The following is a 26,573-nucleotide window of genomic DNA, read 5'->3' on the forward strand; positions in this document are numbered from 1 at the left end:
TATTAACCTTAAGTAGCATTTTTGTGCTACTTATGAGGTGAGAGCACAGTGAAAATTTTTGCCTTGCACAGTTTATAAACTGAGATAATTAGTTAGCAAATAGAGACCCAGCTGGATCAATGAGTAACTAGATGACACAGCTAAAGGTCTCTTCCACTTTGGGGGCCTCAGTTTCCTTATCTGAAAATTGAGAGGGCTAGACTAGGTGGAGGACTCCTGGACTCTCTCCTAACCCTTAATATTCTAGGAGTCCGTAACTTGCTCAGTGATCCTAGATAATATATGAGCTATTGTGTCATTCTGTCTCTGCCCATGAATGTTTAGAAGAAAAAAGTGTAGACTTCTGATAGAAATTTCTTTACAAAAATATTTGTAATTTTGTTTTTCCAAGGGTTATTAAAAAGGCCTTTCTTTATCTCAGAGTTCCAATGTGGTTTGGATTTGTAATAGGCATTTCATGTTCTTTCCAAGAACTGTTTACACATTGAGGGACAATTCATAGAAAAAATTGCTCAGCATTCCAAGTTGAGTGCTGTCATGACAGGCCTTGGCTGTGGGCTTACGGAGGGAGGAGAAATAAAGAAGATTGCACAAGCCCACAGATATGCAGAGGAATCATTTACAAGCCTGGAAACAAACATCTAACTTTCCTAACTGAGCAAAAATCCTAGAAAAAAGAATGTAGTTCTGTGCAATAGGTCGAGACCTTTGCTTTAACTTTTTCCACAGAACTATTGAGTTCATGATCTAGGACACCCTAATCTATCAGGGTTGAATAGTGTTATTACTACCACTCTGATATGGGCCAGCGTAGGTGGTTTGGAAATTAAAGGGTCTGGGACATAAACAGAGAAATCTTTTTCCAATACAGGAATGTGGTCATGGTGATGCCAATGGGAAATCTCATCTAATGGAAATGTGGTCATGATGACAACTTTTGCCATTATGGCCCCCATATTCTTTGGATTTCTGTTCTTTTGGTTCTGCAATGTGCTGAGCCTCTGAGCCTGAATCACTTTTACCCCTGAACCCTGCAGGTCAGATAAAAAGCAGAATAGGGCTGTAAGAATTGTGTAGGTGGCAATGCACCTCTCAGAAAAAAGAAGGATGAAGGAGGCTCCCACTGATAAATGACTGTCCCCTTCATGGGGAGAGCTCTACCCAAAGTGGTCATCTGACTTAGATGAACAGCCTGTGTACCTCTAATTGGACACAGCCCAGGAAGCTAAGCAGCAGAGAGGAAGCTATCATAAAAAGAGCCCGAGACTCGGAGTCAGGAGCGATATCAATCAATCAGTCACCGAGCATTTATTAATTTGTCAATAATTTATTATTATATACCAAGAACTGTGCTACACCTTGGGGAGACAGGGAAAAAATGAAGTCGTCTCTGCCCTTAAGGAGCTTGCATTCTGTCATGTATACGTATAAATACATAGTGCTTTATAAAAAAATCAGTTTGACAGCTACATGAAGTTTGGATTAAAGGAGGGAGGGAGACCAATTAGAAGGCTAAGACAATAGTGCAGGTGAGAAGTGATAAGAGCCCGAAAGGAGAGCAGCATGTGAGCAGAGAGAGGAGTTGGGATGCAAAAAGATGTGGAGCAAGGCTATTTGAGGCAGGAGGGGCGGCTCTGAGGTTGCTAACCTGGGTAACCTAAAGGATGGTGGTGTACTTAGAAACAGAAATTTACATGATAACTTGATCATATATTTAAAAAGAATGGCAAGTTGTACATAATCGATTTGCCGTTTTATGTGCAATCATTTTTTTCTTATACAATATTATGGAAATGCTTGTTTTATTCCATAAATTAAAAATAAAATAAATGTGAAAAAAAATTTAAAAACCAGGCCTGAGGTAAAAAAAAAAAAAAAGAATGAAATAGGCGGCTCTGGAAGAAGATGAGTTTTAGGGAACAAAGGGTTCTTTTTGGCTCTGTTGAATCTGAAACACCTCCAGGACATCCAATGGGTGGCTGGTGTTGAGAGAAAGTTGCTCAGGAGAGAAGTTAAGTCTGCATATATGGATCTGATATGGGTTTTTAGTCTTGGTTCTGCTTCCTTACTACCTGTGAGACCCTAAATGTCACTATAAAGTCTCATTTTCCTTACTTATAAAATTGGGGTACCATCTGTAGTGCCTGTCCCTCAGAGGATTGTGATGAGAAAAAGCAATTTGTAAAGCATAGAGTTCTCTGGAAATGTGAGTTAACTTTACTTGACTGGCCTCTGTGAACAATCCCTGTTTTCAAGGATAGAGAGGTCCTTGGATTCCAGATAGAGTTAGGGTTAAAAGCATCAACAGCAAAACTCCTCATCATATTCCCACTTCCTATTAGATCTCACAGCTCATAGGTTTCTCTTACTCAACAGAGCAATGGTTATAGAAATCCTCTCTTGTTTAAGTCAACTTTTCCAAACCCTATGACTCATGTGCTAACTGGGATGTAAGAAACATACTTTTTGCTTCCTAAAAAAGATGTAAAAGGCTGCAAGAATGAAACATGGGCCAAAGCAGCAGCCCCCATTGGCAGTGCCCCACACTGTAACACACTCCGCTCAGTCTTTTGGTCAGTCTAGCCCTGGAATTTGTCAATAAATAGATGGGAAGGGAGGAACCTCGGTGCTGAAGTCCATAAGGAGGAGACGCCATTGTTAGTTTTAGCATCCTGTCCCTGTTCCAAGGCCGCAGAGACATCAGTGGGGCCTAATAGAAATCCATCAATAAGACTACAAGAAGATTAATATTTATCTTCCTAGACTGTCAATTCCCTGGTAGTTTGCTCTTTCTGGGAATCTGTTTTTGTAGGTAAGCATGTGATACAGATAGCTGTGCTCTTCTATCTTCTTTGGGTAGTGATGTGGAGATCAGAAAGAGGAGGGTGAAGACAGTAGCTATGAATAGATGGGGTGGGCCCAGTAATTGGTGTGTAGAGGATAAACTTTTTCTCTTCTCCTCTTCTTTTCTTTCCTTCTTTTCCCTTCCCAGTCTTCCTTTCTTGGCTAAGCTAGAAGCACAATGACCATTCACAAATCCAATGCCATTACCAATTAGCACAAAAGTTTTGACTTGCTTTATTTCTAACCTGGGCCAATTTAATGCCCCTCCTTAGGTGGCCTCATGGCTCCGACTCTTGGGGATTCACCATACTTGTGTGAGACTTAGTGTGAATACCCACTTAACTTTAGCCCACTGCAGCTCAGTATTCCAAAGCTCAAGTGATCCATCAGCCTCAGCGTCCCCAGAAGCAAGGATTACAGGCAGGCATCACCACACCTGGCTAATTTTTTCAAGCCAAATAGAATTTTGGAAAGTCATTTCCATGTGTGTGCACTCAGGTAGTGTTTCCCAATCAGTGGTCTACAGCAATTTTTTAAACTGTTTCACAAAATCTGTACTATCAAAGTTTCTTATTTCTTCTTTTTTCTTTCCTTCTTTTTCAACTAACAAAAAATTATTTTCTTCCCCTCCCACAATTCCTCCCCCACCAATCAAGGAAAAAAAGAAAAGATAGCCCTTATAATAAATATACATAGTAAAAGAAAATACATTCTCTCATTGGCCATGCCCAAAATTGTATGTCTCATTCTGCACCTTGAGTCCATCACCTTTTGGCAAGAGATGAGTAGCATTCACCATCAGTCCTCTGGAACTGTGAATGGTCAGTGCATCAGACAAAGTCCTTAAGTCTTTTAAAGTTGTTTGTCTTGACTATGTTATTGTTATGGTTAGGGTCTTCTTGAAATGATCTCTGTTTTCATCAGTGTGGGTACCCCCTTCTGTGGTGTGGATAAGAGCCCACCTTTGGCTTGTCCCTTTCTATGATTTTTGTCCATGTCTTCCTCAGGAAGTCCACCAAGCATCCTAGGACCTTTTCTCCAGCTCTTTTGACATTGCATGGTTACCCAGGAAGTAACTACAAACACAGGTTGCCCATTTTTCTCATTCCATGATCAGCCCACCTTTTTATCATGCTCCCTGGCTTGTCTGTCCAAGTCAATAGCATACACGTCATATAACATAGATGTTCTTCATCCTTTCCCCTGTTTTCCTGCAGAGATAGGCCAAGATCTTTTGTGTGTTATGTATCTCATTTAGGCGTCTCTGCCATATTCCAACACTTGGTGTAATGGACCAGCACAATGTCATCCACCAACAGGAGCCTTCCATTTTAGGGATTCCCTTTTACCTTGCACACTATGTTAGATCCTTCCCTAAGATTGTGAATGAATACCAATGACAAGTGAGTCCCCTGTCTATTGCCTCAATTTTATTAGTAACCAAAGGACCATCAAACAAAATTATCTCTGTTGTGCTGCCTCTCAAGAAATCATGTGTTATTCTTTACTTGTGCCTGAGAGATGCCTTGTTGAAAAAGAGTCTTGAAAATGCTGTTTTGTAAAAGTGTAGAGGGTAGGGTAGGCACATGGACGTTAAAATCTGTCATCACTCCAAACATATGGGACATGTGATTAAAGTTAAGTAACAATGCTTTGTAAAACAAACAAACAAAAAAATCCCCCAAAACTGTGCCATTGTTGGTCAATAGCATGAATCAAATACTGTAGAGGTAGAAATAATAAATGCTATGAACTGAAACAAAAAATACTAACCAAATGTTATGTGTTTTTATGAAAAAGTTTATCATTTCCAAATTAGCTGTGATGAAATTGTGGAAGACTCATCTTCGCGAATTTAAATCTGGCTTCCAACACTTGCTAGCTATGTGGCCCTGGGCAAGTTACTTAACCCTGTTTGTCTCAGTTTCCTCATCTGTAATATGAGCTAGAGAAGGAAATGGCCAACCTCTTAAGTATCTTTGCCAAGAAAACCCCAAATGGGGTCACGAAGAGTCAGGCACGACTGAAATAATTGAACAACAACAACATCTTATAAGTTACAAGAAAAAGCATTGAATCACAGATTTCGGTGTGGAAGGGACCATCAAGGTCATCTAGTGCTACTGCCTTATTTTATAGATGAGAAACAAGAGAAGCAGAGACCTGAATGTCTTGTCCAAGTTCACATTCATACAGGTGAGTAGCAGAGCTAGGATTCAAACCTAGATCCTTTAACTCCAAACCCAGTACAATAGGTGAGGAATGTTTTCATTTTGTCTCTTGATCTCAAATACCTAGCACATAGTAGGTGGCTAATAAACATCAGCTGAATTTAATTAAATTCATTTCTGTTTATGTAATGGGTACATCTGACCTCACCTCCCGTGACATCAAGGCCTCCAAAAGCAAGCACCCATGGGTAAAACTTCCCAAGACTCCATTTTCTCAAGCCTGTGTGCTCATGGCGTGGGCAATATGGGGAGTGGGAGGTGAGGGGGAGGATTGTAAATTGGGTGTTTGTAGGTCATTGAATGACGCATATCTATAAAGGAAGACCTAAGTATGAAAGAGTGTATTTATATTGCTTGTGTTCACAATGATGTATGATTAGATCTTGTGGAAGCAAAACTTTTTGGCCATGTGTCAGTTATATTGAGTGGGTGTTGACTTTCACCATCAGCAATTATAATATGTGCTTCAGTATTTCAAGCACCTGGAATTTAATCAGTAGGGGAGAGGGGAATTGTGAAATTGTGGAAGACTCATCTTCACAAATTTAAATCTCCAAGACAGAGGGGCTGATTCCCTTTTCCATTTAGCTGCTCAATCATAGCTACACTGTAGCTGGGGAAGGTCCTGGATTGGGAGTCAGAGGATTTAGGCTCAAATCTCAGGTTATATAATTGCCTCATAGATACCCTGGGCATGTTGCTTTCCTTTCTTGTCTGTAAATTAAAGGAGTTGTACTAGACAATCTCTAAGACTCCTTCCAACGTTAAACGGATGCTAAGTGGCAAAGTAGATAGAGTGCTGGATTTGGAGGCAGGATGACTGACCTGAGTTTAAATTATTTCTTAGACACTAGCTATGTACCCTTGGACAAATGATTTAATCTCTCTCAGCTGCAGGGTTGTTTTTTTTAATTGTTCATTTTATTTCATTTAATAAGCATTTATTTGTCTTCCTTCTCCTAACAAATTGAAAAAAGAAAAAGAAAATCATTTTAAAATATGCATAATCAATCAAAATAATTCCCTTATTGGCCATGTCCAAAAAATACATCTCATTCTGTATCTTGAGTCTATCACCTTTCTGCCAGGTGCTCTCTGGAATTGTGGTTGGTCATTTAATCAATTAGAATTAAGTCTTTCAAAGTTGTTTGCCTTTAAAATGCTGTTGTTATTGAATAAATTCTCCCTTGGTTCTGCTCACTTCCCTGTGTGTCAGTTTATACAAGTCTTCCCAGGTGTCTCTGAATCTATCCCTTTCATCATTTCTTTTTCCCCCCAGTTTTTAAACATTTTTATTTAAAGTTTATTACTGAGTTCCAATTATATCCTTCCCTCCCTCTCCTCCCACTTCCCTGAGATGATAAGCAAGCAGATATAGGTTATACAGGTGTAATTGTGTAAAACATTTCCATATTAGTCTTTAGTCAAGAAGACTCAAATAAAAGAAAAAAATGAAAGAAAGTAAAAAATAGCATGCTGCAGTCTGTATCCAATCAATATCAGTTCTTTCTCTGGAGATGGTTAGTATGCTTCATAATGAGTCCTTTGGGATTGTCTTGGATCATTGTGTTGTTGAGAATAGCTAAGCCTTTCACATTTCTTTATTGAACAATATTAGTGCTACTGTGTACAATGTTCTGGTTCTGTTCACTATGTATCAGTTCATGTAAGTCTTTCTAGGTTTTTCTGAAATCATCCTGCTTGTCATTTCTTACAGCACAATAACATTCCATTACAATCATTTGCTGCAGTTGTTCAGCCATTCCCCAATTGATGGGCATCCCTTTAATTTCCAATTCTTAGCCAACACAAAAAGAGCTCTTTTTTTTTTTTTTAAAGGCAATTGGGGTTAAGTGACTTGCCCAGGGTCACACAGCTAGTAAGTGTCAAGTGTTTGGTCTAAGGCCGGATTTGAACTCAGGTCCTTCTGACTTCAGGGCTGGTGCTCTATCCACTGTGCCACTTAGCTACCCCATAAAAAGAGCTCTTATAAATATTTTTATACAAATAGGTCTTTTCCCCTTTTTTTTGGATGTCTTTGGGATATAGACCTAGCAGTGATATTGCTGGATCAAATGGTATGCACAATTTTATAGCCATTTGGGCAGAGTTCCAAATTACTCTCCAGAGTGGTTGGATCAGTTCACAACTCTACCAACGATGCATTAGCGTCCCAGTTTTCCCACACCCCCTTCCAACATCTAATATTTTCCTTTTTTTGTTATGTTAGCCACTCTGATAGGTGTGAAGTGGTACCTCAGAGTTGTTTCAATTTGCATTTCTCTGATCAATAGTGATTGAGAGCATTTTTTCATATGACTACAGATAGCTTTGATTTCTTTATCTGAAACCTGCCTGTTCATATCCTTTGAGCATTTATCAAATGGGGAATGACTTGTATTTTTATAAATTTGACTCAGTTCTCTATATACTTGAGAAATGAGGCTTTTATCAAAGATAACTATTGCAAAAATTTCCCCCGTTTTCTGCTTTCCTTATAATTTTGGTTGCATTGATTTTGTTTGTGCAAAAACTTAAATTTTATATAATCAGAATTATCTATTTTACATTTTGTGGTGCTCTCTATATCTTCTTTGTTCCTTAATTCTTCCTTTATTCATAAATCTGACAGATAAACTATTAAATATTCTCTTAATTTACTTAAGGTATGACCCTTAATGTATAAATCCATTTTGACCTCATCCTGGTGTACTGTGTGAGATGTTGGTTTATACCTAGTTCCTGCCATACTGTTTGTCAGATAACGAGTTTTTGTTCCAAAAGCTTGCATCTTTGGATTTATCATATACAAAATTACTATAATCATTTACTATAATGTAATTTTTACCTAATCTATTCCACTGATCCACCACCCTATTTCTTAGCCAGTACTAGATTGTTTTTATAGTTACCGTTTTACAATATAATTTGAAATCTGGTATAGTTAGACCACCTTTCTTCACATTTTTTTTTCACTGATTCCCTTGATATCCTTGAACTTTTGTTCTTCCAGATGAATTTTATTATTATTTTTTCTAACTCTATAAAATAACTTTTTGATAGTTTGATTGGTATGGCACTGAACAAATAGATAAGTTAGGTAGAATTGTCATTTTTATTATATTGGCTCAGCCTACCCATAAGTAATTAACATTTTTCCAACTGTTTAGATCTGACTTACAATGTGAAAAGTGTTTTTCAGTTGTGTTCATATAGTTTCTGGACTCTCAAGTATTTTATATTGTCTACAGTTATTTTAAATGGAATTTCTCTTTCTATCTCTTGCTGCTGGACTTTGTTGATAATATATAGAAATGCTGATGATTTATATGGGTTTATTTTGTATCGTGTAACTTTACTAAAGTTGTTAATAATATCAAGCAGTTTTTAAGTTTGATTCTCTAGGATTTTCTCAGTATAATATCATATCTGTAAAGAGTGGTAGTTTTGTTTTCTCATTGCCTATTCTAATTCTTTAATTTCTTTTTCTTCTCTTATTGCTATAGGTAACATTTCTAGTATAATATTAAATAATAGAAGGGCATGCTTGCTTCACCCTGCTTGTATTTGGAAGGCTTCTAGCTTATCCCCATTACATATAATGCTTGCTGATGGTTTTAGAGAAATATTACTTACCATTTAAGGAAAACTCCATGTATCCTATACTTTCTTGTTTAATAGGAATGTGTGCTGTATTTTTATCAAAGGCTTTTTCTGCATTTATTGAGATAATCATATAATTTCTATTGGTTTTGTTGTTGATATGACCAATTATACTGACAGTTTTCCTAATATTGAACCAGCTCTGCATTCCTGATATAAATCCCACCTGGTTATAGTGTATGATTCTTGTGATATATTGGTAGAATCTCTTTGCTAGTATTTTATTTAAAAATTTTGCATCAATATTCATTAGGGAAATTGGTCTATAATTTTCTTTCTCTGTTTTGGCTCTTCTTGGTTTGGGCATCAGCACCATATACGTGTTGTATTTGGTGGGACTCCTTCTTTGCCTATTTTTCCAAATATTTTATACAGTATTGGTATTCATTGTTCTTTAAATGTTTGGTAGAATTTATTTGTGAATCTATTTGGTCTTGGGGATTTTTTCTTAAGAAGCTCATTGAATCCATCTCTTTTATCATTTGTTATAGTGCAATAATAGTCCATTACATTCATATACCCTAATTTGTTCAACCATCCCCCAATTCTTAGTTTCTAGTCCTTTGGTACTATAAAAAGAGCTGCTATGAATATCAGTCCTTTTCCTCTTTCTTTGATCTTTTTCTGTTTAGACAATGAACTAATGAAACATATCTTACATTTGTAATCTACATATACTATGTATTGAAGTACAGGAGAGGCAGGGTAGCACAGAAGGCAGAAAACTGGCTTTAGAATCCAGAAGATCTGGATTCAAGTCTCACCTATGACACATTCTGGTTGTGTGGTCTTAGTGCTTTAGGTCTCTCTCTAAGATTCTAAGTTTGCAGAGAAGGTGGCAACCTACACTGGTAGAAGGGAGTTTCCTCACCCAGGAGTTCGCAGTACTGGTGAAATCAGTTTCTACACATGTAACATAAAAGTATGAATCTTTCTTAATTAATTTCTCAGCCTAATCATCCATCCTTGGAATCAGGAATCAGGCTGTCACAAAGAAGCACAAGGAAAACAATTCTCTTTAGTTGAGAAAATATATCTTCTCCCTACATAGGGCAGAAGTTTACTGCTTAATCTCCTAGCTGGGCCCTCACCATAGATCGACAATCTTTTGATTGATTTCTAGACTTCTCATTTCTTCTTAAGGCCTCAACTTCCTTCCTTCACTCTCAGATGATAACCTTGCCTCTCATTTTAACAAGATGGAGGTTATCCAACGTGAATTCCCTGGATTTCCCTTAGCCTTACCTCACAATTTCCCAGTGTTCTCCTCTATTTTCTCCTATCTCACAGGAAGGGGTGGCTTTCTTTCTGACCAAAGCTAACCCCTTTACTTAGTTTGATTTCTTTTCTTCCTATTCACCTCTTTTGGTGTCTTAGTGTACCAACAAGAGAAAGCAAAAATGACATAGTGCATAGAGCCCCGCACTTGGAGTCAGAAAGACCTGGGTTTGAATCCTATCTCTGAGCTTCAATAGCTGTGTGACCCTAAGCAAATTACTTGACCTCTATGAATTTCCCTCACCATGGAATGTAAACTCTTTGAGCATAGGGATTATTTCAGTCTTTGTATTTATATTTGTAATCCTAGCACCTTCCACAGTAAGCTTAATAAATGCTTATTGATTAATCGGTCTCTTTATTTGAAATAAAAGAAATAATAGTAACTAACAGTGCCTACTTCACAGGGTTATGTAAGGCTCAAAGGAAATAATGTATAAAAAGGGTTTTGCAAACTTAAAAACCCTATATCAAGTCCATTATTGTTGTTATCCCTTCTCTCTTGCATCTACAATCTTTCCCTCTCCAATGATACCTTCTTTGTTGCCTACATATGTAGGCAAATGTCTCTCTTCTTCTTAAGAAATAAAGACACAAGTCTTTTTTCAAACCTGCCACTTCCTTGAATTTCAGTCCATCTCCTTTCTTTCTTATATTCCCACATTTCTTGAACAGACTGTCCTCACCAGCTCTCACCATTTCTTCTTACCTTCTCTCCTCAGACCTTTGCAATCTGGATTCTGTCATTCCCCCTCTACCATTCTACAAAAATGACTTAAAACAAAACATACAGCTTTTATTAAAGGAGAAAAAACCTGGCCTACTTCTCAGAAGGACTGCTCATATAAGGGGTGTCCATGGACACTGCTTCCACTGGGCAAAGAATGTCATCTTCCCATGTTTCAGCTCCCCTGAGTACATCATAAGTCTGACTTGTGTTGAACTGTTGGCATCCATATCTCAGCTGGAGCACTGGATGCCAGTGGTCAAACTGGGAATCAACTGGTAGATGGATTCTTTGTCTTTCAAAGTACCAGGCATAGCTTGAGCCACTCTGACTTTGACCTCTTCATTGAAGTTCCCATAGAAACTACCTGAATGTTTTCTCTTCAGCTGGATCTCACCTAGGGCCTTAGTAGTGGCCACCAATAGAGACCTCATTATCATCACAAGATCAAGGGTTTTTTCAGTCACTGGCAATGACTTAAACACCATAATACCATATGTATTCTGATCTTACATATAACTGTCACTTGGTGCTTCTCATGTGACAGAGTGATACATATGGAACTGTTTTCTGCTCTTGCCAACCTACAGGGTTGACTATTCCATTATTAGGCCTTTCTCTTGTATAGCTGCCATGAATAACCTAGACGTGGGGGGACTTCTCTTTGATTTCCTTGATGATAATGTTCATTTGGAAGATAGGGTGTGCTTAGGAAGAGTCCAGGACAACCACATTGATACCTTAGGGTGTGCTTTGGAAAAGTCCAGGACAACCACATTGATACCTAGGGTGTGCTTTGGAAAAGTCCAGGACAACCACATTGATACCTAGGGTGTGCTTTGGAAAAGTCCAGGACAACCACATTGATACCTAGGGTGTGCTTTGGAAGAGTCCAGGACAACCACATTGATACCTAGGGTGTGCTTTGGAAAAGTCCAGGACAACCACATTGATACCAACCTAGGTAAAGCTTGTCATCCTCATGGGTTCCAGTGGTTGTCCACATAACAGCTACTTCTTGGTGTCCTTCAGTGTCAAGAAGTAGCTTATTCTCTTTCAGGTCTGGGCAGACCACGATGGCCACTAGCTCATCATTCTTATTCACAGGAGGCAGTTTTCCTTTTGTTTTTAGCTGTGGGATTTTATTTAATTCATTTACTGGGACCCCTGGAGTAGCCACTGCCAGATCCTCCTCATTTGTCATGATCTCACAAAAAAAAAATCCTCCTTCTTAAGAATTTACTGTCCTAAGAGAAAATGATGTCTTTTCCTCCTTGAGAAAGTCTATGTCCTGAGAAGAGATGATATCCACTAGGTAGCTGTCTGTCTTGCCATTTTCTGTAATGGGAATCCCACAGAAACTCCGTCTTCTGTTGGCTTCCAACACATCTTTGATTCTGTCTTTGGGGCCCAGGACCACAAAGTTGTTGAGGAAGCTCTGCTCATATTTCCATCCTTAGCATAATTTATTGGCTTGGGATTCTAGAGTGCAGTTGTAATGGATAAAATCAATGTCTCCTGTGAGTACCATGGCACTGGCCATCCCAACCTCAGTAACTCTCTCCCTTGGGAACAAAATAAGCAGGGACTTTAGAGTTGTTTTCTTGGTCAGTGTTGAGGTCAGATCCTCCAGATCCCCAGTGAAGTCTCATGGCTAAAGAAATGCTGGATTGTGAGCCCGGAAAGGAACAAATTCACAGGTGGTTATATACCTTGCCAAGGTGAGGCAGGGAAAGATGAGTGAACCTGGCTGATGGGAGGGAGGACATTGCTGCCATGTGGGGCTGATACTTCTTCCACAGAAATCCTAAAACAACTTTCTCAGAAGTTACAGGTAACCACCTTCTCATGATTTCTTTCCAGCCTTCATTTTCCTAGGTAGTATACAGCGGTGCTTTCATGCATGAGGCCTACAGCCCACAACACTTGTAATTGGGAACTATTTAACAAAATAAATAAAAATGCAATAAAGCACAGATCATATTACATTTTTAAATGTTAATATGTGGCCCACAGGGACCCTTGTGTACTGTTTCATGGCTCTCATTTCATTTGAGGTCGACACCACTGGTGAGGCTTTGGTTAAGTGAACAGAACGTGGACTGGGAGCCATGAGGATCTGAGATCAGATCCTGTCTCACACACTTACTGGCTGTATGGCCCTGAGTAAATCGCATAACCTCTGTCTGCCTCAGTTTTCTCAGCTCTACAGTAACTCAGTGACCTCTGAAGTCCTGCCTAGCTTTCACTCTATGATCTTTGCCTTCTGTGTTTTTGTTGCTTCTTTAATGAGCCTTCTGGTTCTCCTACCTCTCTAATCCATTCTTCTGGATCTCCTTCAATATCCCCTCTTTCGCTCCCTTCCCTTCCCATGTAGCCACTCCTAAAGGCTCTGTCAGAACATCCCTTCTCTTCTTTCTCTGCCCCTTCTTCCTTGAGGTTGTCACCCACTCCCACAACTGGAAGGGTGTAGTACAGGGTTCCTCATCTTTTGGTATGACAGGGACCCTTTGGCAGGTAGTCTGGTAAAGACTATCTACCCCCTTTCACAAAAAAAAAATCCATTGTCTACATTCATAATCAAAGGAAATGCTAAATTTCAGTTTAAGGTTTGTGAAAGTAAAAATGCCATTTTTTGCCACCCAAATTCACAGAACCCCTTTCCCTGAAATCTATCCATGTATTCCCCATTAAGAACTTCCATTGTGGGGGAAAGGATACGGATTTAGAGTTGGAGGACGTGGGTTCGTAGCCCACCTATGCTACTTATTGCCTGGACAAGTCCCTGAAGCTTTCTGGCCTCAGTTTCCTCACCTGTAAAATATAGGGGTTGGACCCGATGTCTCCTAAGGTCCCTTCCAGGTCTAAATCTTTGATCTTGTGATCTCTATGAAGATGACGATCACTAAGGTGGCTCAGTGGGACCTAGAACAAGGGACCTGGAGTCAGGAAAGCCTGAGTTCAAATCCGCCCTCAGACACTTACTAGCTGTGTGACTTTTGGCAAGTCATTTAACTTCAGTTTGCCTTAGTTTCCTCACTTATAAAATGGGGATGATTATAGAACCTGTCACTCAAGATTGTTGGGAGAATAAAATAAGACAATTTTTAAAGTGCATCGTAAACCTTAAAGCACTATGTAAGTGCTAGTTAGCGTTGGTATAGTTACAATCTTCATCTTCAGTCCTAATCTCACTTCAGCTTCATACTCACATGTCTAACTGCCTAGTGGACACCTCCACCCAGACATTCCACTGACATGTCAAAGGAATCACAGATCTGACCTCATCCTCTCCCCACTTCCTCCCCCCCCCCCAACCCCAGCCTGTTCCTTTTTCTGACTTTATTTCTGTCCATTACTCTGGACTTTTGACTCATCTTTGGCCCCTCCCTCTGCCCAAGGCCACATAATAAAACAATCAATGGGCCTTATTGACTGTATCTCTAAAATGACACATCTGTCCACTCCACTGTCACCTAATTCAAGTCCTCCTTACCTTTCACCTGGACTATTGCAATTGTCTCCTAACAGATCTCCCTGCCTTCTTCCCCTTCCAGTTTGTCCTAAATGCCACTGTCAGGGAAAGTATCCTAATGCCCAGGTCTGCTCTTATCATTCTCCTACTCCCGAAACTCCCCGTTGTCCTGAATAAAGATCAGACTTACTCTCATGTTTGAGGTCCTCCACCATCTGGCTCCTATTCCCCCTTCAGCCTCATCATATCCTATTCTCTTTCAAATAATTTGTTAGCTAAATGGTATCTCACTTCCATACCTTTGATGGTGCTATTTGTTATGCCTAAAAATGTTCTCCCTCCAAATTTCTGCTTGTTTATACTCATTATTGAAAGCCCAGTTCAGGTCACCTCCTCTTAAAGCCTTCCCAGATCTCCTCTGCTGAACATGATCTCATAGCATTTATGTTTTTCTTATATACTGACTATATTCTAACATATTTATTTCTATGTATCTCTTCATTCTGTCTTAGTTGTAAGCACCTTGAGGGCAGGACCCAAGATCTTTTCATTCTCCCTGCCTCCTAGTAGAACAAATTGCACATAATGGGAGCTTATATACACATAGGGGAAGGTTAGTGAATGAATGGTTTATTAGTAATAATAACCAACATTTATATAAAGCTTTAAGGTTTGCATAGTACTTGATATATAATGTCTTATTTTGTCCTCACAAGTAGGAGAAAGGTGCCTTTATTATCCCTATTTTTTTTAAATAGGGAAATTAAGATTGAGAGGAGTTAAGTGACTTGCCCAGAGTCACACAGCTTTTAAGTGTTTGAGGAAGGATTTGAACTCACATCTTTCTAATTCCAAGTCTAGCCCTTTATCCACTGGCTAATGAACCTATGTAAAGTGCTCAGCAAACTTGGAATCACTGTGTGAATAATAACTATTATTGTTGTTGCTAATAATATTGCCATCCTCATAATTATTATCATGTGCACATAACAGCAGATTACTGTGATCTGATAGGTATCATTGTTGTTCAGTTGTGTCTGACTTCATAACCTCATATGGGATTTTCTTGGCAGAGATACTAGAGTGGTTTGTCATTTCCCTCTCCAGCTCATTTTACAGATGAGGAAACCGAGGGAAACAGGGCTAAGTGACTTGCTCACGTTTCCACAGCTAGTAAGTGTCTCAAGCTGGATTTGAACTCAGGAAAGTGAGTCTTCTTGACTTCAGGCCCAGCGCTCTATCCACTGCAGTGCCATCTAGCTGCTATAGATATAGTGCCTTGCTCAGGTTTCCACAGCTAGTGTCTGAGGTTAGATTTGGACTCAGGAAGGTGAGTCTCCGGATTCCAGGTCTAACACTTTGTGCACTATGGTGCCCTCCAGCTTCCCATAGGTATGACCAAGTTGAAGAGGCTTTGAGTCTAGCCAAGCAGAAGGCTGTGTCTGTCACCTGAGGACTAGACTAGCTAAGTTCAGAAAGACTCCTCTTCAGACCCTGGGTCACTGTAGTTCAAGGAGACAGTCTGTGTGCTAAGTCATGAAGGTGAAAAAGTGACCTCCTAGAGTAAAGGAAGTATCCAGAGTGATGAAATCAGAGACCTCTGCAATTGAAATGAGATAAAAGACAGAGATAAGATTCTATTCAGAGGTAAGGGGTAGGAGTGAAGAGAGAGCCTCTCCCCTCCCTCTAGGAAGTTCTTTAAGACTAAATTGCTGACTAAGGACTGACCTACATTGGTAGAAGGACTTTCCTCATCTGAGAGTTCTCTGTACCATTGAAACCACAGGCCTCTCCCTATGCTCAAGATTCAAATAGTATCTAGATCTGACAAGGAATTTAGAGGCCATCTAGTCTAACTCCTTTATTTTTCTGGGGAAAACATTGAGGCAGAGAAAAGCCAAATAATTTGTGGAAGGTCACGCAGGGAAGAAGTAAGTGGCAGAAACACAATTCAAATTCGGGTCTTTTGACTCCATATTTAGTGTTTTCTTCATGATGTCATGCTTCTCTTCTGATCATTCATTCAGCTCTGAGTGAGGTCTGCCATGTTCACAGCACTACTAAAAGGAATATTCCACAAGCCCTGCATGCATGGAGTTTACAATTGGGTTGGAAAGGCATGACATTTGCTTATAAACACTGATATCAACTTGAAACAACAATGTGGTGTAGTGGACTTGAAAGCAGGAGACCTCTGGGTTGGAATTCTGCCTCTGATACTAGCTAGCTTTGTTGCCCTGGGTAATTCACTTAACCTTTAGGTACCCCAGCTTTTTCATTGGTAAAATGGAAATAATACCTGCTGAGGTGAGGATCAAATGGGACAAGGTGTATAAAGTGCTTTTTAAGCCTTAAAGAGTTCTAGGCTTAGGAGCCCCAAAGAATTATTGCATCCTAAGTGCTCAGTATTCAGAAGGAGAGGTTGTTGTGGATTAAAATGATCTGAGAAGGCTGCATAAGCAAGGTTGGGCCTTGAAGGACAGGATTTGGACAAATGGAAGACAGAGAGGGCAGGGAGGAAAAATGTGATAAAAAGCATAAAAAGAAAAATGAGTAGAATGAGTTTGGGAGACAATGAAGAGAACAGTCTGCTGGTGAAGAGCGTTCTTGGTGAAGATTGGAAGCCTTCAAAGCTGAGATAAGTCTGCCTGTTTGTATGTTTGTTTGTTTTTTAAGAGGGCAAGTCTTTGTTCCAAAGAAATAAAGTGCCAATTTATAGACTTTCGCCAATGGGGAAATAGGAGGCCTCGGGCTATGGGGTTCCTTCCATTCTTTTAATCATATTAGCTGCTGCACCCAAGAGTAAGTTCTCCACTTTCCAGAGAGAAGGGGAGAACTGAGAAGAGGGCTCAGAGCCTTCTCCCTGCTCTACCTTGAAGGATAAATTTTTATCATTGGTGAACATATTAATTAAAAATAGAAGAAAAAAGGTTGGGAGCAATAGAACCTAGCTTTTGATAATTCTTAGTTGAATGAAATCTTTTGTGGGCCACAGTTTCCTTAACTGAAAGATGCCAGAGTTGGCTCCTATGGTCTCTAACATCCCTTCTAGCTGTAATAGTAGCCTAGGATGGAGGTCAATGGGCAAAAAAATCTCCTAGCCCTAAGAGAACATTAGGAGCATAGCGCCACCTGCTGCTAGATGATAGAACAAACAAGATCGGAATTGGTCCTTAGCTCCATAGTGAAGTTACTGTTTTGTCCTAACCACCTAGCCCTGGCTCCTTCACAGATTCATAATTTTAGATGGAAAGAACCTTAGAGATCATTTAGTCCCACCTCTGCATTTTACAGAAAAAAAGGAGAGGTTTAGAGAGGTTGTTCTCTCTCTCTCTCTCTCTCTCTCTCTCTCCCTCTTTTTCTCTGTCTCTCTTTGTCTCTCTCTCTCCTCCCTCCCTCTCTCTCTCTCTCTCTCTCTCTCTCTCCACTCTCTTCCCTCCCTCCTCTCCTTCTTCCTCTCTCTCCCTCCCTTCTTTTTCTCTCTGTCCCCCTTCACCTTGCTCTTTTTCTCTGTCTCTGCACTTGAATGATGCAAGTGATAGGGTATCCAATGCCTTCTCTTTTATCATTAAAACAAATAAAAATGGAAATAAAGTTAACTTCATTGTGAATATTATGCATTAAATGAAACCAATGTACCTCACTAAAGACAGTGAATAAGATTTAGCACTACACTGTTCCTGTCCTCTGAAGACAACAGATGTCTTTGGCTATACTAACTCATGAACTTCAGCTAAAGAAGAGAAATATTTTGAATGATGCTCTTCTAACCTCATGTTTAGCAAACTATGCATATCAATCAATCAATTAAGGGCCTATAGTGTAGAAAGCAGGTGGGCAGGCAGTCTGTCAGTGAGTTTTCAAGAAGTACCTACAATGGGCCAGGCACAGGGGATATAAGGAAAGGCAAAAGATAGTCCATGCCCTCAAAGATCCTGTAAATAAGTGACATACAAGCTATATACAAAACTCTAGTGGGAATGGGTATGGGGGATGAAGATGGTGGCTGGCGTTTAGATGGCATGGTGAAGAGATAACAGGGGAGTAATGTGGTTGGATGCCTGCTTCTGATCAAGATGAAGCCAAAGCCCACCTACTGGAGCCAGACAGGGCTCAACTATCAGAGATGGCTGCCTCCGAGGCATGTTGAAGTATGAAGAGGAACTGGACTCACTTTTGGAGACAACATGGCAGAGACCATATCTCCACACCACATGACACCTATGAAGAAGGGAACCACAGGGATCAAGCAGTGAGAGTTCCTGAGTCCTAGCTTCTGGAGGAAAGGAGTTCTTCCTGAGGGGGTGTCTTTCTACTTGTCCCATGCTTGAGAGTTCCAGAATCTTGACCAGGGGTGGGGAACCTGCAGCCTCAAGGCCACATGTGGCCCTCTGGTGTGGCCCTTTGTTTGAATCCAAACTTCACAGAACAAATCTCCCTAATAAAAGGATTTGTTCTGTGAAACTTGGACTCAAGTCAAAAGGCTGCGCCCAATGACCGAAAAGACCACGTGTGACCTCAAGGCTGAAGGTTTCCTCACCCCTAATCTTGACTACAACAAAGAGAAGGAAATTCTGAAGCAAAGGAAGCCTGTTGGAGAGAGAAGAGAATCAACTACGTGGCCCCAAGAACTGGAAGAGCAGTAGGGGACTCAAGATACGACATGAGGGAGTAAAGGACATGTATTTTGCAATCTGCAATTCTGATATTAGAAGTCATGGGCTCAGTCATAAGGAAAAGCAGCCTTTGAAGGCAACAAAGATGGATTGCTCTGCTAACTCCATCAGGTTCATTTCCCTCCTGATGGGTTGCCCAACCAGAGGGAAGGGCTATGAGTCGTGAGGATTATGGGACCCTGTGGAAAGTGGGCCTCACCTGAGAGGAAGAATTGTGGTTATTGTGTGCTACTGGGAGTATTTATTAGGAGACAGCTAGGTGCTGTGGTGGATGGAGCCTGAACCTAGAGTCAGGATGATGAGTTCAAACTCAGCCTCAGGCATTTGATCTCTACTTCCCTCAGTCTCCTCATCTATAAAATGAAGATAATCATAGCACCTATTTCCCAGGGTTGTTGTGAGTATGAAGTGAAATAATATTTGTAGAAGTATTTTGCCAACTTTAAAGATTACATGTCTATGTATCTGTCTATGCTAGCTATTGCTTTTATCATTACCCACAATAAACATTGTTACCGTGAGTACTCTTTTTGATCTGGAGAGCCTTTATTTACATCTGTGGAAACCTAAATGTGGGCTCTATATTTAGAGATTTTTCTAGGTAAACAATATAAATGCTGATAGAAACTGGCTTAGAAGATCAAGGAATAGTTTACCTGTCAGATCTATGGAGAAGGGAAGAATTTATGACCAAACAAGAGACAGAGGACATTATGAAATGCAAAATGGATAATTTTGATTATATTAAATTAAAAAAACTCTTGCACAAGCAAAACAAATGCAACACAATTAGAAGAAAAGCAGTAAGCTGGGGAAATTTTTACAGCCTTTTACAGTTTCTAATAAAGGCCTCATTTCTCAAATATATAGAGAACTATGTCAACTTTATAAGTATACGTGTCATTCCCCAAATGATAAATAGTGAAAGGATATGAACAGGCATTTTTCAGATAAAATAAAGCTATCAATAATCATCTGAAAAATGCTCTAAATTGCTATTGAGTAGAGAAATGCAGATTAAAACAACTCTGAGGTATGACCTCACACCTGTGAGATTGGCTAGTATGACAGAAAAGGAAAAGGATAAATGTTGGAGGGGATAGGAAAATTGGGACCCAAATGCATGGTTGGTGGAGTTGTGAAGGAATCCATTTAGAAACTATGCCCAAAGGGCTATAAACTGGGCATACCCTTTAATCCACCAATATCAATACTAGGTCTTTATCCCCAAAAAAATGAAAGAAAAGGGAAAAAGACTTGTTTGTGCAAAAAAAATTACAGCAGCTCTTTTTGTGGTGGCATATAATTGGAAATCAAGATGTTCATCAGTTAGAGAACGGCTGAAAAAGTTGTGGTACATGATTGTAATGGAACACTATTGGGCTATAGGAAATCATGGACAGGATGATTTTAGAAAAACCTGGAAAAACTACCATGAACTGATGCAAATTGAGGTGAGCAGCACCAGAAGAACATTGTACACAGTAATGGAAATATTGTAAAATGAATAACTGTGAATGATTTAGCTAATCTCTGCAATGTGATAATCCCAGACAATCCCAAAGGACTCATGATAAAAAAAAATGCCATCTGCCTACAGAGAAAGAACTGATGGAGTCTGAATGGAAACTGAAGCATACTATTTTCATTTTCTTTCTATACCTTCTACAAAAAGGCCTTCCCAATCCCACTATTGCTTCCCCTTCATTGATTATCTCCAATATATCCTGTCTTTATCTTGCTTCTACATATCTGTTCCCATGTTGTCCACCCATTAGATTGTGAGCTCCTTGAGGGCAGGGAATGTCTTTTACATTTCTTTTTTGCTTCTTCACTTAGACAATGCTTGCTTATTATAGTTAGCAAATGCTTATTGATTGAATAAAAACACCCTAGGAAACACCAAAGGGTGACTTTAAACCAACCAATTCAGAACACTAATACATTGTTGGTAGAGTTGTGAAATGATCCAACCATTTTGGAGAGCAATTTGGAACTATGCCCAAAGGGCTATAAAAGTATGCATACCCTTTGACCCAGCAATACCACTTCTAGGTCTGTATCCCAAAAAGATCATAAAAATGGAAAAAGGACCTACATGTACAAAAATATTCACAGCAGCTCTTTTTTGTGGTGGCAAAGAATTGGGAATTGAGGGGACGCTCATCAACTGGTATATGAATGTAAAGGAATTGTGCTATAAGAAATGATGAGCAGGTGGACCTCAGGAAAACCTGGAAAGACTTATGTGAACTGATGCAGAGTGAAAGGAGCAGAACCAGGAGAACATTGTACACAGTAACAACCACATTATGGGATGACTGACTTTGATACGCTTGGCTCTTCACAGCAACGCAAGAATCTAAGACAACTACAAAAGATTCATGATGGAAATTGCTATTCACACCCAAAAATATGGAAGCATACTATTTGCTGTCCTTTCCCTTTGTTCTTTTGTTTTTTTTTGATTCATTCTCACGCTTCCTCCTATTAGTTCTAATTGCTTATTACATCATATCTAGTGGGAAAATATGCTTAACATGAATGTATATGTAGAGCCTATATCAGATTGTATGCCATCTGGGGTGAAATGGGAGGAGGAGAAAATTTAAAACTCAAAATCTTATAGAAGCAAATGTTGAAAACTAAAAATAAATAAATTAAAAAAACAAATCAAGCAATTCATCTTGGGGCATTGACATTTAATCTGGAGTTTTATCTTCTTAACAAATTATCATTGGGCACACTGAATTCTCTAAGGGGAGAGAGGTATGAATAATCAAAGATTGAAAACAAAGGTTTACCCCCCCCCCAATTGAACTGAGCACTGTATCTTAACTCCTCTCTATACTTACATTAACTTTTTTTTATTAATTTATTTTGATTTATCAATAATCACTTCCATATGCTTTTGAGTTTAAAATTTTTCTCCCCCTTCCTCCCCACCACCCTCCCCAAGACGGTGCACAATCTGATATAGGCTATCCATTTACATTCATGTTAAACATATTTTCACATTAGTGATGTAAGTAAAAATTAAAACCAGTAGGAGGAACCATCAGAAAGAGGAAACAAAACTCAACAGAAGAGGAAAAAAATAGCAATTCAACTCCCATAGTTCTTTCTTTGGATGTGGATAGCATTTTCCATCACAAGGCCTCTGGAGATGTCTTAGATCCTTGTATTGCCAGGAAGGGTTAAGTTTATCAATATTAGTCATCACACAACAGAGCTGTTATTGTGTACAATGTTCTCTTGGTTCTCCTCACTTCACTCAGCATCAGACCATACAAGTCATTCCAGGTTTTTCTGAAGTCAGCCTGTTCATCATTTCTTATAGCATAATAGTATTCCATCACATTCACATACCACAACTTGCTCAGCCATTCCCCAGTTGATGGGCATCCTCTCAATTTCCAGTTCTTTGCCACCACAAAAAGAGCTGCTATGAATATTTTTGTACATGTAGGTCCTTTTCCCATTTGTGTGATCTCTTTGGGATATAGCCCTAGAAGTGCTATTGCTGGGTCAAAGGGTATGCACATTTTGATAGCCCTTTGGGCATAGTTCCAAATTGTCCTCCAAAATGGTTGGATCATTTCACAACTCCACCAAAAATGCATTAGTGTTCCAGTTTTCCCACATTTTCTCCAACATTTATCATTTTTCTGTTTTGTCATGTTGGCCATTCTGATAGGTGTGATGTGGTACCTCAGAGTTATTTTGATTTGCATTTCTTTAATCAATAGTGATTTAGAACATTTTTTCATATGACTATAGATGGCTTTAATTTCTTCATCTGAGAACTGTCTGTTCATATCCTTTGACCATTTATCAATTGGGGAATGGCTTGTATTCTTATAAATTTGACTTCATTCTCTATATATTTTAGAAATGAGGCCCTTATCAGAGAGACTGGTTGTAAAAATTCTTTCCCAATTTTCTACCTTCCTTCTAATCCTAGTTGCATTGGCTTTGTTTGTGCAAAAACTTTTCAATTTAATGTAATCAAAATTATCTATTTTGCTTTTCGTAATGTTCTCTATCTCCTGTTTGGTCATGAATTCCGCTGTTCTCCATAAATCTGACAGGTAAACTATTCCTTGCTCTCCCAGTTTGCTTATAGTATCAGCCTTGATATCTAAACCATGTACCCATTTTGACTTTATTTTGGTATATGGTGTGAGATTTTGGTCTATGCCGAGTTTCTGCCATACTCTTTTCCAGTTTTCCCAGCAGTTTTTTTCAAAGAGTAGGTTCTTATCCCAGAAGCTGGGGTCTTTGGGTTTATCAAATAATAGATTACTATAGTCATTGCCTACTGTGTATTGCATACTTAACCTGTTCCACTGATCTGCCACTCTATTTCTTAGCCAGTATCAAGCAGGTTTGATGATTGCTACTTTATAATACAATTTAAGACCTGGAATGGCTAGGCCACCTTCCCCTGAATTTCTTTTCATTAGTTCTCTTGATATTCTGGACCTTTTGTTCTTCCAAATGAATCTTGTTATTATTTTTTCTAACTCTGTAGCATAACTTTTTGGTAGTTTGATTGGTATGGCACTGAATAAGTAAATTAGCTTAGGTAGAATTGTCATTTTTATTATATTAGCTTGACCTACCCATGAGCAACTGATGTTTTTCCAGTTATTTAGATCTGACTTTATTTGCGTGAAAAATGTTTTATAATTGTATTCATAGAGTTTCTGGGTTTGTTTCGGGAGGTAGACTCCTAAATATTTTATAATGTCTACAGTAAGTTTAAATGGAATATGTCTTTCTATCTCTTGCTGTTGGGCTTTGTTGGTAATATATAGAAATGCCAATGATTCATGTGGGTTTATTTTATAGTCTGCAACTTTGCTAAAGTTGTTTATTATTTCAAGTAGTTTTTTACTTGATTCCCTGGGATTCTCTAAGTATAGCATCATGTCATCTGCAAAGAGTGATAGCTTTATTTCTTCTTTGCCTATTCTAATACCTTCATTGTCTTTTTCTTCTCTTATTGCTAAAGCTAACATTTCCAGTACGATGTTGAATAATAGTGGTGATAATGGACATCCTTGTTTCACCCCCGATCTTATTGGAAATGCTTCTAGCTTGTCCCCATTACATATTATGCTTGCTGAAGGTTTTAGATAGATGCTATTTATTATTTTAAGGAAGATTCCATTTATACCTATGCTCTCTAGTGTTTGTAATAGGAATGGGTGTTGTATTTTGTCAGAAGCTTTTTCTGCATCTATTGAGATGATCATGTGGTTTCTGTTAGTTTTGGTGTTGATATGATGGATTATGCTGATAGTTTTCCTTATATTGAACCAGCCCTGCATTCCTGGTATAAATCCTACCTGGTCATAGTGTATTATTCTTGTGATAAGTTGCTGTAATCTATTTGCTAATATTTTGTTTAAAATTTTTGCATTTATATTCATTAGAGAAATTGGTCTATAATTTTCTTTCTCTGTCTTGACTCTTCCTGGTTTAGGTATCAGCAACATATTTGTATCATAAAAAGAATTTGGTAAGATTCCTTCTTCACCTATTTTACCAAATAATCTATATGATATTGGAATTAATTGTTTTTTAAATGTTTGATAGAATTCACATGTAAATCCATCTGGCCCTGGAGATTTTTTCCTAGGGAGTTCATCAATGGCTTGTTCAATTTCTTTTTCTGAGATGGGGTTATTTAAGTATTTTACTTCCTCCTCTGTTAATCTGGGCAATTTACATTTTTGTAAATATGTATCCATTTCACTAAGATTGTCAAATTTGTTGTTGTATAGTTGGGCAAAATAATTCCTAATTGTTGGTTTAATTTCCTCTTCCTTGGTGGTAGTTTCACCCTTTTCATTCATTCTTGATAACTAGTAATTTGATTTTCTTCTTTCTTTTTTAAATTAGATTAACCAAAGGTTTATCTATTTTATTGTTTTTTTTTCATAAAACCAGCTCTTAGTTTTATTTACCAGTTCAATAGTTTTCTTAATTTCAATTTTATTAATTTTTCCTTTAGTTTTCAATATTTCTAATTTGGTGTTTAATTGAGGATTTTAAATTTTTTCATTTTCTAGTTTTTTTAGTTGTATGCCCAATTCATTGATCTCCTCTTTTTCTATTTTATTTATGTAAGCATTTAGAGATATAAAACTTCCCCTAAGAACTGCTTTTGCTGCATCCCATAAGTTTTGGTATGTTGTCTCATTATTGTCATTCTCTTGAATGAAATTATTGATTGTTTCTATGATTTGTTGTTTGACCCAATCATTTTTAAGGATTAGATTATTTAGTTTCCAATTATTTTTTAGTCTATCTTTCCATAGTCCTTTATTACATATAATTTTTATTGCATCATGATCTGAAAAGGATGCATTTAATATTTCTGCATTGGATTGTAAGGTTTTTATGCCCTAGTACATGGTCAATTTTTGTGTATGTGCCATGTACCACTGAGACAAAAGTATATAACTTTCTATCCCCATTCAGTTTTCTCCACAGGTCTATCATAACCTAACTTTTCTAATGTCCTATTCACCTCCTTAACTTCTTTCTTGTTTATTTTGTGGTTAGATTTATCTAGTTCAGAGAGGGGGAGGTTGAGGTCCCCCATTAGTATAATTTTGCTGTCTGTTTCTTCCTGTAACTCCCTGAACTTCTCTAAGAATCTGGATGCTATACCATTTGGTGCATATAAGTTTAGTAATGATATTACTTCATTGTCTATGGTGCCTTTTAGCAGGATGTAGTTTCCTTCTTTATCTCTTCTGATAAGATCTATTTTTGCTTTTGCTTTGTCTGAAATCAGGACTGATACCCCTGCTTTTTTTACTTCAGCTGAAGCTTAATATATTTTGCTCCAGCCTTTTACCTTTACTCTGTATGTGTCACTCTTTTTCAAATGTGTTTCCTGTAAACAACATGTTGTAGGATTATGGTTTTTAATCCAATCTGTTTTATAGGAGAGTTCTTCCCATTCACATTTACAGTTTTGATTACAATCTGTGTCTTTTTCTCCATCCTTTTTTTCTCCTGTTTATGCTTTTCTTTCTTCTTTCTCCTTTCCCCCCCTCACTAGTGTTTTGCTTTTGACCAGTGCCTCCTAGGGTCCCACCTCCCTTCCATTATCCCTTTCCCTTTTCTTCCCCTTTACCCTTACTGCTTTTTCCCTCCCTTCTATCCCCCCTCCCTTTTCTTTTCCCTTTCTCCTCCTACTACCTATAGTGCAAGTTAGATTTCTATACCTAACTGATTATGTTATTCCCTTCTTGAGCCAAATCTGATGAGAGCAAGGTTCAAACAATGCTCATCCCCCTCCCTTCTTTACCTCTGCTCTAATAGGTTTTTATGTCTTTTCCTGTAATGTAATTTACCCTTGTCTGCCTCCTCCTTTCTCAGTACATTTTCTTAGCTCAGACTAATCCACTTACTTGGATCCATTTAACCCACTTGATTAAATTTTTTTTATCATTACATCAAAGTCAACTTATATCCACCCCCTTTGTGTATACTCCTTCAACATGGTGTAATAACAATACAGTTCTCAGGAGTTGCAAGGGTCATCTTCCCTTGTAGAGATGTAAACATTTTGCCCTTATTAACAATATATTGTATCTTTCTGTTCTGTTTACCTTTTTATGTCTCTCTCGAATCTTGTACTTGAAGATCAAATTTTT

General features: G+C 38.5%; 1 pseudogene; it reads right to left on the reverse strand.

The window, feature by feature from the left end:
* Positions 1–14,433, reverse strand: part of LOC114050537 — a 30,774-nt pseudogene extending 16,341 nt beyond the window's left edge.
* Positions 14,434–26,573: the final 12,140 nt, after the last annotated feature.

Source organism: Vombatus ursinus, unplaced genomic scaffold (assembly GCF_900497805.2).
Source record: "Vombatus ursinus unplaced genomic scaffold, bare-nosed wombat genome assembly UNPS02014799.1, whole genome shotgun sequence".
Taxonomy (NCBI): domain Eukaryota; kingdom Metazoa; phylum Chordata; class Mammalia; order Diprotodontia; family Vombatidae; genus Vombatus; species Vombatus ursinus.